Source organism: Alligator sinensis, unplaced genomic scaffold (genome assembly GCF_000455745.1).
Source record: "Alligator sinensis unplaced genomic scaffold, ASM45574v1 scaffold193_1, whole genome shotgun sequence".
In the NCBI taxonomy this organism is placed as follows: domain Eukaryota; kingdom Metazoa; phylum Chordata; order Crocodylia; family Alligatoridae; genus Alligator; species Alligator sinensis.
The window spans coordinates 31,700-42,461 of NW_005842199.1; positions in this window are offsets into that span (position 1 = coordinate 31,700).

Genomic DNA, 10,762 nt, shown 5'->3' on the forward strand with positions numbered 1-10,762 from the left:
TCTGAAGGTGGAGGGTATGTTAAGAGAAAATAGTCAGTAAATTTCCATGTTGGAAAAACAGTCTGCATGAAGAGATTTTCATTTAGTACAGTATTTGGATTGCAAAGGGCATTGTGGCTTAGTGTAAGGTTTTTCTGGACTTGGATGATATTGACTGGCTTTAGAGAGACATTTAAAAAAGAAAAATAGCTCTTACTAATTTTAAGTGTTTATCAGAACGTTATAGGTCTCAAAATGAAGTGTTTTGAATCTATTTGCATACTTTCGTGCAGATCCTACTACCCTTTAGACTCCTTGCCAAACAGGTATTGAGATTTACAAGAAATCCAGATTTGGATACTTAGTGAAATAGAACCTATGTGAATTAAGAAACTTGTCAGTTCTCAAAGATGGAGCCAGTTGGCAACAGCATACAATATGAGGAAACCTTGTTCAGATCGAGTGCAATGTTTTGTATTTCACAACAAAAAATATTAGGACTTATTTATAGTGCAGCTGTTTGTTTAAAGCTGATCTGTAAGATCTAAAATTTGTTAAAATTGACCTTTCGGTGTCCTTTTAGGTGGTTATTTCTTTCATTACAGCTTCTAATGTTTATCTTTTTGTTAGCTATCTGAGTTTCTTATAGATGAAGACTAGATTTTAATGAGCATGCTCTTTTTTGGTAACAGCTGTTCAAAATTAAACTAGTGGCAGATGATGGAAAATGGGGAAACTACACGTTGTTTAGGTTTGCTACCTTTTTATAGGAAAATTAGTTAACGCCTTTCCCCTAGAAAACTGTGCAGTCACCAAGTATTACATATTTGCATTTATAGACTTTTGTGCAACTGAGTAGAGGTTAGCTATTATACAATTACTGTTGTCTTGGTGGGACACTTTTTTTCCTTGTTGGTCTGTGTCTTTGTTCTTGCTACAATTTAGAATTTGTACCTTGTTGTAAATACTCTTGTTCCTGTGGCTCCCATCCTGTCCCTCCCTTTTCTGTAGACCAGTGGTTCTCAACCTTTTCAGGCTCAAGGCACCCCTTGGAAAGCACCAGCTCTTAGCTTTTGCTTGTTTTTTGACTAGAAAAGTAATAGAGCAGTTCTGAGATTTCGACCCAGTTGTGGTCTTTGCAATGTTTTTGGCACTCTGGATTTCTATTTCAAATTTATGGATTTGTGTTGTGAATCGGTAGTTGTTCACACACTTTAATAGTGCTAATATTGTACTACAGTCATTGGCATTGTTAAACAGATCTCAGGTTGCCACTGGGTGAGCAGTTGGCTAGAGGTGGGGAAAATAAGTAAAGGAGAACAGTTTATGCATGGTTTTGTTCTTGTACCACGTGTGGGGTCAAGTTTGATTCTTCCTTTTTCCCCCATTCCCTGGGCTGGATCTGGACTTTGCTGCTGCTACACATCCCAAATTGGACTCCATACTTTGGGGATTTTGGCAGTGAGTACTCTCCTTGCATTTGGGCCTCTCCAGGAACCACGTGCCTTATCTTTGACACCCCTGCTATACCAGTTTCTATGTTAGATTGCAGCTGGTTTCTCCATGAACGCAGGATGCTGATGAAGCTGTTGACATTTTTTTTTTAAAGGTCTGTCATGGGTTGTTTTGCTCAGTTCCTCAGTCTGATAGTTGCTTTTCACCATTAGTTTTGAATTTCATTTATTTTATTGATTGCTTTTCTGAAGGTGATAGTAGTATTGACCATCTGCTCAAAAGCTGTAGAAGAGCTAGTTGTCTAGAAGCCTAGTGTAAGACCACCTTCATGAACTAAAATTGCTGTACTAGTGTGGGAATGCATTACTAGCAAAGTTCTCTTGGATTGAGTTCTTAGTTATCTTGTATCCGAGCAGACAGTGTCAGGGATTGCATACAATTAATGAATATATGCCAGCAGAAATTTGTAGTCTTAAAACAGTTGCCATCTTGTTTCTAAGTAAAGACTTCATTAAAATCTTGAATATCCACAAACTGTTTTGAACTATAGAGTATCTTTTGGTAATGTAATTTAAAACCATTGGGAAACTGGTTTAATTTTATATTTGGGTGATTGTTCATTTCTCTCTTGATATCAAAAGATATTTAGGACATTGTTTTAAACTTCAGCTAATTCTTGGATTTCTACAATTGTTAAAGCAGCATGGCAACTATCTTGATATTTTTTTTTATTTTTTTTATTTTTTTTATTTATTTATTTATTTTTTGCTATTGCTTTTTGCAAGATGTCTGCTACCAAGAGTCATCTGCACTCTTGACTTTATGGTGTATGCTTTCATTTTTTTTTTTTTTTTTTAAAGAATGTTTATTTTAACAAAAAAAATTAAAATTTATCACAAAAGTGAATAATTGATGGTTTGGACTAGCAACCATGCAACTTTTTGCTCTAAGATTATTTTTTTTAATTCTCTGCCTCATCTTTCTTAATGCATGCTACTTAATATTTTTATGCTCATGAGAAAACATTAGCTGTAACAGGACTTGTTTAATTGTCTTGACATTCCCTCTGTGAGAACATAGTAAAAACGGATACAGACAAACACTTCCAGAGTGGATTTCAGGAAGCTGACATTGTTTGCTTATCCCTTTATTTGTTTTAATGTCATACACACCGTTAGAGAAATAATTAACTATTAATTATATTGGGTATAATAGTTTATTTTTTTTCTTTTAGGGGGAACTATAAAACAAAATTCAATCACTCTGAAAAATAACAGAGACTTGGTGGGATAGTGCTTCAGTCATGCGAGCTGGCATAGATGGGTATAAACTGCTCAAGGAGGACAGGCAGGGGAGAAGAGGAGTTGCACTTCATGTAAAAGAGCAATATGTTTGCTCAGAGCTCCAGTATGAAGCAAGAGTTAGGTCTGTTGAAAGTCTCTGGGTTAGGGTCAGAGGGGAGAGCAACAAGGTGTCATGGTGCCAGTCTGCTATAGACCACCAGACCAGAAAGATGTGGTAGATGAGGCTTTATTCAAACAGCTAGCAGAAGCTTCGCAATCACAGGCCCTGGTTGTCATGCGGGACTTCAGTCACCCTGACATCTGCTGGGAGGACAATACAGCAGTGCACAGGCAATTCAGGAAGCTTTGGAGAGTGTTGGGGACGGCTTCCTGGTGCAAGTGCTGGAGTGACTAGTGAGGGACCATGTTCTTTTTGACCCATTGCTCACAAACAGGAAAGAATTGATGGGGGATGTAGTAGTGGATGGCAACTTAGGAAGCAGCAACAATGAGTTGATCGAGTTCAGGATCCTGAAGAAAGGAGAGTAGCAGAGTAAGGACCCTGGACTTCAGAAAAGCAGGCTTTGACTCACTCAGGGAACTGATGGACAGGATCCCCTGGGAGGCCAGTCTGAAGGGGGAGAGGAGTCCGAAAGAATTGGCTGTATGTTAAAGGAACCTTATTGAGGTACAACAAAACATCCCAATGTACAGGAAGACTAGAAAACCAGCTTGGCTTAGCAGATAATTCTTCAGTAGGCTAAAAGTTAAAAAGAAGCTTGGACAAACAACTAGGGAGGAGTATAAGAGTATTGCTTGGGCATGCAGGGATGAAGTCAGGAAGGCCAAAGTGCAATTGGAATAGCAGCCAGCGAGGGACACTAAGGGTTTCTACAAGTGTGTCAGCAACAAGAAGAGGGGGTCAGGTCAAGTCTGGGTCCTTTTACTATATGGGGGAGGCAACCTAGTGACAGAATGCATAAAAGGCTGAAGTACTTGATGCCTTGTCACCGCAGTCTTCACAGGCAGAATCAGCTCAGACTACTGCATCTGGCAGCACAGTTTGCGGAACAGGTAAGCAGCCAACAGTGGTGAAAGAATAGGTTAGGAACTGTTTAGAAAAGCTGGATGTGTCCAAGTTCATGGGGGCTGGATGGCATGCACCTGAGGTTGCTGAGGGACTTGGCCAATGTGATAGCAGAACTGCTGGCCATCATCTTTGAAAACTCATGGTGATCAGGACTGGTCCCGGATAATTGGAAAAGGGCAAATCTACTGCCCATCTTTGAAAGAGAGGAAGGAGGATCCAGGGAACTACAGACCGGCCAGCCTCAACCAGTCCCTGGAAAAATCATGGACCAGATCCTCAAGGAATCCATTTCTAAACACTTGGAGAAGGTGTTTAGGAACAGTCAGCATAGATTCACCAAGGGCAAGTCATGCCTGACCACCCTGATTGCCTTCTGTGATGAGATGACTGGTTCTGGATGCAGGGAGAGCAGTGGATGTGATATACCTTGCCTTTAGCAAGGCTTTTGATATGGTCTTCCACACTGCTCTTGCAAGCAAGCTAAGAAAGTATGGGTTAGATGAACGTACTATAAGGTTGATGGAAAAACTGGCTGGATCATCAGGCTCGGAGGGTAGTAGTCAATGGCTCACTGTCTAGTTGGCATCTGGTATCCAACGGAGTGCCCCAGGGGTCAGTTCTGGGGCCAGGTTTGCTCAATATCTTCATCAATGACTTGGAAAATGGCATAAAGTGCACCCACAGCAAATTTGTAGATGACACCAAGCTGGGGGAATATGGATGCAGGGCCAGGATTCAGAGAGATCTAGACAAATTGGAGGATTGGACTAAAATAAATCTCGTGAGGTTCAATAAAGACAAGGGCAAAGTCCTGTACTTAGGATGGAACAATCCTATGTACCGGTATAAGCTCTGCAGAAAAGGACCTGGGGTTACAGTGGACAATAAGCTGAATATGAACCAGCAGTGTGCCCTTGTTTCCAAGAAGGCTAATGGCATACTGGACTGCATTGGTTGGAGTGTTGCCATCACCCAAGGAACCTTGTCTGCCATCAAAGGAAGTGATTATTCCCCTCTATTCAGCACTGGTGAGTCCACATGTAGAGTACTGCGTCCAGTTTTGGGCCCCACCATTACAGAAAGGATGTGGACAAATTGGAGAGAGTCCAGTGGAGGGCAATGAAAATGGTTAGGGGGATGGGGCACGTGACTCCTGAGGAGAGGCCGAGGGAACTGGGCTTATTTAGTCTAGAGAAGAGAAGACTGAGAGGGAATTCAATAGGAGCCTTCAACTTCCTGAAGTGGGGTTCAAAAGAGGATGGAGCTAAACTGTTCTCAGTGGTGGCAGATGACGGAACAAGGAGCAACAGTCTCAAGCTGCTACAGGGGAAGTTTAGGTTAGATATTAGGAAAAGCTCTCACTAGGGGTGTAGTAAAACACTGGAAAAGGTTACCCAGAGAGGTGTTGGGATCTCCATCCTTGGAGGATGTTAAGATCTGGCTAGACCGGGGTGGGCAAAATGCGGTCCGCGGGCTGGGCGTGGCCATTCTATCCAGCCATTCTATCCAGCCCACGGGGCCACTAAAAAATTTAGAAAATTAATATTAATCTGCCCTGGGCTGCCTGTCATGTGGCCCTCAATGGCTTGCCAAAACTCAGTAAGCAGCCCTCTGCCTGAAGTAATTGCCCGCTCCTGGGCTAGACCAAGCCTTGGCTGAGATGATCTAGTTGGGGATGGTCCTGCTTTGAGGTAGGGTTGGACTAGAGTACCTCCTGATGTCCCTTCTAATTTTTTTTTTTTTTTTTTTTTTTAAATGATTCTATGCTGAATTGCACAGCTAACCTGTCAAAAAGGCATTCTGCGTATTAGGGCAAACAGTGACAAGACAGTATTTGCATATATGTTTGTGCAGGTTTTGATTCTCATGCTTGCTCATGCTAGGCTGTACACCATACTCCTGACTTTTTAGAGCTACCAGCAAAGCGCACCTGGGAGAAAAACTTATGTGATTTGGTCTTCATTTAGCAAATTCATAAAATAAAATAACGCCCTCCCCCTTCGACCTTCCCCTTCTAAACCTGCAGTAAATTTCAAACTGCCAGATCCTTTATCATCATTACAGCCTGTCTGAGATAGGTGAAGTGATTCTGATGTTATCAGCACCATGCATGGTCAAAAATAGCATTGACATAAGTCTGCTGACTTATGGGTATGCAGTTAGGATTGCCACAATAGATGGACTTTTGCAGTTTGCTTTTCATTGCAATTCAGCATTATCATAGCTGAATAAATTTGCAGTAGTTTGAACAGGAAGAGGGATAAGTAATGCATCACTTGAGTTATAAATTAATTCAACATGATGATTATTTTTTTAAATGGATGAGTCCATTCAGGTACGTCTTGATCTCTCTGTGTCTCTGTCTATTTGAACACCCTAAACTTCTGAACAGTTCTCATATGTGGCTTAAAAAGAAAAATGTTTTCCAGAACTAGGCTTCCTGTTTTGCCGTATGAAATATTTCTTTCTCATCCTTAGCTGTTGTAATAGACCCTAGAGAGGCCAGTTTTAGTCGAGAGTTACTGATGGCTTTTTTAGACATAAAATATAACTGTATTTGAAGTGCAGCATTTTGCTAATTCTTTGCACCTGAATGTGGATTTTTATAGTCCTTGTTATGAGAAGGCTGCCAGTATGCTGATCTAAACTTAAAAAATCATGAGCTACGAGGCTTTCCAGTAATAGTGTTTCTGAGTACAGAATAAATTTTTTTTTAATTCACTTGATCAGTATTGTTGTCTCATATGAGATCTGTGTGCTTTAACTCATAGTAATTTAAAGCATGGCTTTCAGAGGTGCTGGATATCCAGCTACAAACTGAAGAGCTCAGGTTTCATAGGCACAACATCTGTGAGAATCTTTCAGTCATTTGACATCATGAGTATGGAAGAAATTATCATTTGACTCCACTCCCGTAAATTACTGTAAAACAGCTTTTCTGTAATAGCACAAATAGAATACACATTGTTGTTTAAAGTAAATGTTACAGTAACAGTTACTTAGGTGACTTGCATAATTCCTAGTTTTGTAATTTTTTGAACAACAGATTTCTCCCAAACTCATGCCATCATGCATTCCTTATTCCCTCCACATGTTAACTGGACGTTGTTTTATTTTATCATAAAGTCCTAGTTTTAAGCTTAGTAGCAGATAACTGCAATACAAACATGGCCACTTATTACTTTTATAGATATACTACAGCATGAAGGCAAGGTTCTTTGGGTAGATGTGGTATCTTTTATTAGACCAACTGAGTAATTGGAAAAATGTTCTTAGCAAGCTTTTGGGCGCAGTTACCCTTCTTCAGGTATAGGGAGTCTCGGCTGGTCTGAGACTCCAAGGAATGAGAGAAGCTAAAAGTGTGGCAGTCTGTCAGTGAGAATGTAATGAATACATGCATAGACTAGAAGACAATTCTGTCCCTCACTTTAACATGGCAGTGGGGCAGGGAAAGCCCCTGGGCTTAGTTGAACAAGAGGCAGTTGGGGGTGAGGGGGCAGGTACAGGCAGCTGCTGTGGACCTCGGGTTGGGGGTGGAGCCAGAGCTGTTGCCTGTCCTCGGCCCCAGCCCCCAGTTTCCTTCCTCCCTCCATGCCACTTCTCCCTCTGCCCCTTTGCTTCAGCACTCCTTACCTTTGTTCCCTGCTGCAGTCTGAGGCCTGGAGCATGGCTCCCATCCAGGCCTGTAGCAGCGATGTGGAGCTGACACTGCTGTTCCAGTCTGGTCCCACAGCAGTAGCACTGGCTCTGGCTCCCTGCTGTTGCTATGGGGCTGGCTGGAACAGCAGTGCTGGCTCCTCGTACCACTACTTGCTACAAGGCGAGCTGGATCCATACTCCATGCCCCAGACTGCAGCAGGGATGGAGCCTGCTGGTGTAGAGCAAAGGTAAAGGTGGGTGTTTAGGGGCAGGCAGGGAGGGAGAGGCCCATGGGAGGAACGGGTGGGAACCTGAGGCTACAGGTGCCATAAGCAGTGTGGAGAAAGGAAGAAGGGGGGAATATGGACAACCTGAAGCTGGGGGGGGAGGGGGGACAGGCAGCAGGGGACAAACTGCCTGCCTCTCTCACTGCATGCCCCCTGCCTTCACATTGCCTGCCCCATTACTGTCCCCCTGCCTGCCACCTCCACTGTCTTGTACCACCTGCCCCATATTGCCCTTATTGGCAGGTGATTGTCTGTATTGATTCTTTCCTCTCCTTAGTCTGTGGTTTTGTAGGTGTTAATCCTTGCTCGTTAACTGGTTACATTAGCTAGCTACTGTGTAATTGAACTGATTCCTGAGTGAATCATGGTTGATTGGTAACTGGTAACACAGTAGCTTAGCAGCCAGGCCTGCAGTAGTTCTTCCCACCCCCCCTCCATTCCCCAAGACAGACATAGTTGCACAAGCACCCATGTCAGGAGTTTTGCCTGTCAGCAGCTAGAGGTGCAGGAACCCAGAACCCCTGCAACTATCTCTTTGAAAGCTGGCAGGTTTCATGGCTGCAGCAGGGGCTACCATCCCTACAGCTTTTACCCGGCTGTGCCTTAACACACACTGTCACCCATGTCATGAGTTTTGCTTGTCCGCAGCTTGAGGTGCAGTTTCCCTCAAACCCCTGCACTTATTTCCTTGAAACTTGCCAGGCTTTGTGGCTTCAGCAGGGGCCACCACTCCTGCAGTTTTCACCCCCCTGTGGTGGAGGGCAAAACCAAGCCTTTCTGAGCCACTAATAAGTACTCGTTTGCAGTTTGGAATGTAGCTTTCATATTGAGCTCCTATAGGATTGTGAATATTGCAGCTAGCTAGTATGTGGGAACCTTCCATTCCATAATAGTGATCACTGTATTACCATGTATCTTGTCAGTAACACAGATATTTTAACTAACAATGATTGCTGTTATATTGATCTTTTTCTTACACAACATAAACATTGCATTTTTTTTTTTAACGTATACTTCCTTTGATATGGAAACTGCACTTAGAAGGGCTCAAGTTTTTGAACTTACAGTCCAAAACATTTATTTTTTTTATCTTAATTGTAAGCGAGTGAGATCATTGCATACTACAAAATAAAAAAGATCAGTTTGGACAGATTGCTATTTTCCTCTATAGTGTGCTAAAACTATTACGGTGCAGATGTTGGTCATTTGGCTGTATCCCTGAGTTCTCAGGTTGAGGAAAGATAATTAAGATGCAGAAGGATAACACAAGCTTTAGAAATCAAGTGAAAGCATTACTGTGTACCAAGATGCACAGGAACAGTTTGAGGTGTTAATTACAGCTCAGGATGTTCCAGAAAAGAAAACAAAAGGCCTTATGCTTAATGCAGGGGTCGGCAATCTACTGTGGGTGGAGACCTTTGATCCAATTGCCAGCATTTGGGGTGGGCAGAGAGGGGGGTTCAGCTGTGGGAAGTTTCTCTGTGCCACCTTAGGAAAAAGCGCTGGGTCCTAGTGCCTTGCTTTCTGCCTCTTGGCTGAGTTAGTTCAATTCACCCTGCGGCCTTAAGAGATGGCTCACGTGGAGCTTAGTGTATTCACAGTTAGCAATTGCGATTTCTAGGTGTCACTACTACAGTATACCAAGAAATGAGATCCAGCTGCTTTGTAGCTTTCAAAACGATACAGCTTTCCTTTGCTTTATGCTGTACATGCGTTCCTGGAAAATGGCACAAAACTTGAGTTCGCATAAAGGGAACCTACTTTACAATGCAACAAATGAGGATATGTTCCAAGACCTTGACTGTACTGACCCCCAGACCCATTTCCATCACTTTTACAAGACCATTTTGGTACTCACCAACAGCAGAGAAGGGTAGGAGATAAGCTAGTGGGACTCTTAGAAGACATAATGGGGATGGCAACTACAGATGTGTCACAGACAACAAGCGAGGAGCACAGATCCACATAGGAGACCATATTTTGGTGTGTGTCACTCCCACCATGCACCACACAAAGCAGCTGACTGAGGGTTTCTACCACACTGGTTGCATAAGAGTGAATTTACCTTGCATATAATGAATTATTGGTATAAAAAGGGTTACAGCATAAGAGCGAATTCGCACACACAGAACCCGCATAAAGCAAGGGAAACGTATGGAGGTTGTGCATTCCAAATGCTCTCAACATGTTGCTGAAGGAGCTATTTAACAGCCCTTGTTACAGTAATCTGCATCTAAACTTCCAGAAATGCAAAACTCTAGAACTCGGGGTTCAGAGAAGATACCTTTTATTTATTAGATAAACTAAGAAATCACAAAAAAATCTTTTTCTGCAAGCTTTCAGGCACACATGCCCTTCCTCAGTCTTGGGGAAAATTAAAGACAGTAAAAAGTCCTCATAGGTAGAAAATAAACTTCATTTTTGCACAGAGGAAGCTGAAGTTGAAAGTCTGTTCCTCTCAGTCCCTGAGGGTGTCTTTGTGAGTTGCTCTTTGATGTGCAGATAAGGAAGATTTCCTTCCCTGGTGGTGTCAGATTGTCAAACAGTCTTTCTTGTTGTTCAGCAATGAAGTTTAAATCCAAAATTGGCTAAAATTTCAGCATCTTCTGTGTTTCAGGGATGTATTTGGTAGCTGTCTTGAGGAATACAAAACTCTAGAACTCTTGCATTTCTTTTCGTCTCAGACCAACATGGCTACCAAATACATATCTAAACTTTCAGCACATTTTAGCTCCTCTTCCTTCAGACCTGTGGCTAACATTTTACAGTTGTAATAGTAAACTTAGAATACAATTTAACAATATTTAGTTTTAGCAGAAAGCTGTCAAGTCCCTGCCTTGAATAAAGAGATCTTTACCACAAATTTAAAAAGCACTGAACATAAAGAACAGGTTTCACTTATTGGAAGCAAAGAGAAGGTTACACTCATGGTGTTTCCAAGGTCTTACTTGAAGCAGCAACCTCAGTGATACTGATCAGCATTTTGTTATTCCTTAATAGATATTGAAGTAACCACCCAACATCGACAC